The 5000-nt window shown below is 53.8% G+C and overlaps 1 non-coding gene across 1 annotated transcript in view; it reads right to left on the bottom strand.

Moving 5' to 3' along the window:
• LOC126318034 (small subunit ribosomal RNA) overlaps positions 1 to 1625 on the bottom strand; it is a 1893-nt gene extending 268 nt beyond the window's left edge. Inside the window, exon 1 of the ribosomal RNA XR_007557121.1 lies at positions 1 to 1625. This exon is cut by the window's left edge and continues 268 nt beyond it. This is a non-coding gene — a ribosomal RNA (small subunit ribosomal RNA).
• Positions 1626 to 5000: the final 3375 nt, after the last annotated feature.

Below are 5000 nucleotides of genomic sequence, written 5' to 3'. Positions count from 1 at the left end.
ACGAAGGAGGTTCAGCGGGTTACCCCGACCTTTCGGCCTAGGAAGACACGCTGATTCCTTCAGTGTAGCGCGCGTGCGGCCCAGAACATCTAAGGGCATCACAGACCTGTTATTGCTCAATCTCGTGCGGCTAGAAGCCGCCTGTCCCTCTAAGAAGAAAAGTAATCGCTGACAGCACGAAGGATGTCACGCGACTAGTTAGCAGGCTAGAGTCTCGTTCGTTATCGGAATTAACCAGACAAATCGCTCCACCAACTAAGAACGGCCATGCACCACCACCCACCGAATCAAGAAAGAGCTATCAATCTGTCAATCCTTCCGGTGTCCGGGCCTGGTGAGGTTTCCCGTGTTGAGTCAAATTAAGCCGCAGGCTCCACTCCTGGTGGTGCCCTTCCGTCAATTCCTTTAAGTTTCAGCTTTGCAACCATACTTCCCCCGGAACCCAAAAGCTTTGGTTTCCCGGAGGCTGCCCGCCGAGTCATCGGAGGAACTGCGGCGGATCGCTGGCTGGCATCGTTTATGGTTAGAACTAGGGCGGTATCTGATCGCCTTCGAACCTCTAACTTTCGTTCTTGATTAATGAAAACATACTTGGCAAATGCTTTCGCTTCTGTTCGTCTTGCGACGATCCAAGAATTTCACCTCTAACGTCGCAATACGAATGCCCCCGCCTGTCCCTATTAATCATTACCTCGGGTTCCGAAAACCAACAAAATAGAACCGAGGTCCTATTCCATTATTCCATGCACACAGTATTCAGGCGGGCTTGCCTGCTTTAAGCACTCTAATTTGTTCAAAGTAAACGTGCCGGCCCACCGAGACACTCAACTAAGAGCACCCTGGTAGGATTTCAACGGGGTCCGCCTCGGGACGCGCAAGCACGCCTTCGGCTCGCCCCACCGGCAGGACGTCCCACGATACATGCCAGTTAAACACCGACGGGCGGTGAACCAACAGCGTGGGACACAAATCCAACTACGAGCTTTTTAACCGCAACAACTTTAATATACGCTATTGGAGCTGGAATTACCGCGGCTGCTGGCACCAGACTTGCCCTCCAATAGATACTCGTTAAAGGATTTAAAGTGTACTCATTCCGATTACGGGGCCTCGGATGAGTCCCGTATCGTTATTTTTCGTCACTACCTCCCCGTGCCGGGAGTGGGTAATTTGCGCGCCTGCTGCCTTCCTTGGATGTGGTAGCCGTTTCTCAGGCTCCCTCTCCGGAATCGAACCATGATTCCCCGTTACCCGTTACAACCATGGTAGGCGCAGAACCTACCATCGACAGTTGATAAGGCAGACATTTGAAAGATGCGTCGCCGGTACGAGGACCGTGCGATCAGCCCAAAGTTATTCAGAGTCACCAAGGCAAACGGACCAGACGAGCCAATCCGATTGGTTTTGATCTAATAAAAGCGTCCCTTCCATCTCTGGTCGGGACTCTGTTTGCATGTATTAGCTCTAGAATTACCACAGTTATCCAAGTAACGTGGGTACGATCTAAGGAACCATAACTGATTTAATGAGCCATTCGCGGTTTCACCTTAATGCGGCTTGTACTGAGACATGCATGGCTTAATCTTTGAGACAAGCATATGACTACTGGCAGGATCAACCAGGGAGCTGCGTCAACGAGAGCTGAGCAGCCGGCCGCCCGGGAGTGTGTCCCGAGGGCCCGCGCGAACACGCAAGCGTCCGCTCAATTATTCTGCAAACAGGAGGAGGCTGAGCTCCCCTGCACGATACACCTCGAAACCCTCTCAGGTTCCGGCGGCGCGCAGCGCCGTCCTAAGTACTTGGTCGGGTTCGAGAGAGGCGCAATCGCCCGGAGATAGGCGAGTAGACGCTTTCAGTGCGAACACCCGTGCTCCCAACTGAGCTTGCCGCTGCCGACAGAGGCCCGGGAGCGTGCTGTCGTGGCATTGCCGGCGGGAAACAACACGCGCCACCTACGGTGACCGGCAGCTCCAACGCCAGCGCCACAGAAGGGCAAAGCCCCACTTGGGTGCAGAAGCGAACTCTCCCAGCACAGCGCACGCGCCAACACGTCCGCAGAGCTGCGATACAAACCACCTGCGAGAACCGCTGGGGGCGACCGAGCAGCAGACGGCGTCGCGACGCCGAGTGCCGGGCGGCGGCGCATCCTCAACGCACACAGTCCGCAATCGGACCAGCACACTGCAGATGTCCACCGCGCTTCGCACCGGGCTCGGCAGAACCCACTTTGGCCGCCTGGCGCCGCGCGCAGGGTGCGCCGGCGCATAGCTGGGACGCCAGCCGGGCCCGTCGGCCGGCGCTCCTGCCACTGGGCGCCCCCCACCAGCCGGCTGTAGTGCGTGCGCTCACGCAGCGCGCGGCCAGCACGCCGGGCGGCCCCCCCTCACCGGCCGGGGACTGTCCCGCCAAGCCACAGCCTCGTATCGCTTCATACCCACATGGCCAACTCAGGTTCGGGGGCATGGCGGGTACCGCCGAAACAACCGGTTCACAGATGTACCGATCGTCGCTATCACCGATGCACCTGCAGCGCGAACAACCGCTCAACAACTGATTTCCAGTTCATTTGCGGATCTTTGGCAGCAAACGTATACGTCAATCTACATTTGCGAAATCTACGATTCTGGCATGCCTGCATGTTATGTGTCACGACACGCTACATCAGCCCACATACACACTGCGGCATGTACACGAGAGAACACGTGGAAGATGGTCCGCGCACGTGTGCAATGTCCCTTGCGCGGTCGACTGTCAACCGGCCTCTGTAGCATGTCGCAGATGTGGAACGCGGTCCACCGTGCTATCATGTTGTGTGGGGCAATACGATTAAATAGGAAAACCCTCGTCGCTACATCAACAGACGGCTCACGCTGATTCCCGGCAGAGGGAGGAGGGGGGGGGGGGCCAACATGCAATACTTTCGTCCGTACCTACTTACCACATGTCTGTACGGCGTACAACAGTGCAATCTCGCTGTAATGGGGAGACGAGACAAGTAGCATCGTGCACAACATATGGCCCTTATGATTCGCCATTGTAGGGCGCAGCCGGTGTACGGTCAAGCATGTGCCACATTATGTCACTCAGTACGTAACGACGGATGATCAGTGTGGGTTACGCGTACATCAGCGGACAGTCCACACAGGCCGTACCACAACGTACACTGACTGCATCGACAACCGAATGCAACTGAACAGCTGCAAGGCTCATTTCACAAACAAACGCCTGACCGACCAGCTTGGAAGGGCAGGAGGGGAGGGCGATATTCGTTCTGTAGCGGTACACCCTTCCAGTGGTTAGCGGGACTGTGTAGAAAGTACGCAACACTCGAAAGACCTTTATGTGAGGGTACGCACCATGGCATCAAGAAATACACATGACACCAGAGGATCCAAGCAGTGAACTATGTTCAGAGGGTTGCTGTTAGGCAAAGCTACATTCCTGTGACGTTACATGTGACAGTTAAGGTGCAGTGTAAGTTAGGTTAAGGTGCAGTGTAAGTTAGGTTAAGGTGCAGTGTAAGTTAGGTTAAGGTGCAGTGTAAGTTAGGTTAAGGTGCAGTGTAAGTTAGGTTAAGGTGCAGTGTAAGTTAGGTTAAGGTGCAGTGTAACTTAGGTTAAGGTGCAGTGTAACTTAGGTTAAGGTGCAGTGTAAGTTAGGTTAAGGTGCAGTGTAAGTTAGGTTAAGGTGCAGTGTAAGTTAGGTTAAGGTGCAGTGTAAGTTAGGTTAAGGTGCAGTGTAACTTAGGTTAAGGTGCAGTGTAACTTAGGTTAAGGTGCAGTGTAAGTTAGGTTAAGGTGCAGTGTAAGTTAGGTTAAGGTGCAGTGTAACTTAGGTTAAGGTGCAGTGTAACTTAGGTTAAGGTGCAGTGTAACTTAGGTTAAGGTGCAGTGTAACTTAGGTTAAGGTGCAGTGTAACTTAGGTTAAGGTGCAGTGTAACTTAGGTTAAGGTGCAGTGTAAGTTAGGTTAAGGTGCAGTGTAAGTTAGGTTAAGGTGCAGTGTAAGTTAGGTTAAGGTGCAGTGTAAGTTAGGTTAAGGTGCAGCGTAACTTAGGTTAAGGTGCAGCGTAACTTAGGTTAAGGTGCAGCGTAACTTAGGTTAAGGTGCAGCGTAACTTAGGTTAAGGTGCAGCGTAACTTAGGTTAAGGTGCAGCGTAACTTAGGTTAAGGTGCAGCGTGGGTTAGGTTAGGGGCCAACGTGGGTTAGGTTAGGGGCCAACGTGGGTTAGGTGAGGGGCCAACGTGGGTTAGGTTAGGGGCCAACGTGGGTTAGGTTAGGGGCCAACGTGGGTTAGGTTAGGGGCCAACGTGGGTTAGGTTAGGGGCCAACGTGGGTTAGGTTAGGGGCCAACGTGGGTTAGGTTAGGGGCCAACGTGGGTTAGGTTAGGGGCCAACGTGGGTTAGGTTAGGGGCCAACGTGGGTTAGGTTAGGGGCCAACGTGGGTTAGGTTAGGGGCCAACGTGGGTTAGGTTAGGGGCCAACGTGGGTTAGGTTAGGGGCCAACGTGGGTTAGGTTAAGGGCCAACGTGGGTTAGGTTAAGGGCCAACGTGGGTTAGGTTAAGGGCCAACGTGGGTTAGGTTAAGGGCCAACGTGGGTTAGGTTAAGGGCCAACGTGGGTTAGGTTAAGGGCCAACGTGGGTTAGGTTAAGGGCCAACGTGGGTTAGGTTAAGGGCCAACGTGGGTTAGGTTAAGGGCCAACGTGGGTTAGGTTAAGGGCCAACGTGGGTTAGGTTAAGGGCCAACGTGGGTTAGGTTAAGGGCCAACGTGGGTTAGGTTGCCAGAGATGTGTCAAATCAGGATGTACGTTTGGCTGGTGTCAGGTGGTGGGTTGGTTCGATGCCTTTATAAGGGGTGTGGCCAAAGGGTATTTTATTACTTGTACCTTTTGTGTTGTGGCGTGGCGTTGCGTCCTGTGTTGATACTGGGTGGACCACTGTGGGTGTTGCTGGCTGATTTGAGCTGCGTTGTTTGCGGGTGATGTGAGACATTCTG

The sequence above is a fragment of the Schistocerca gregaria genome, unplaced genomic scaffold, assembly GCF_023897955.1.
Source record: "Schistocerca gregaria isolate iqSchGreg1 unplaced genomic scaffold, iqSchGreg1.2 ptg000650l, whole genome shotgun sequence".
In the NCBI taxonomy this organism is placed as follows: domain Eukaryota; kingdom Metazoa; phylum Arthropoda; class Insecta; order Orthoptera; family Acrididae; genus Schistocerca; species Schistocerca gregaria.
This window is presented reverse-complemented; position numbering and strand designations above follow the sequence as displayed.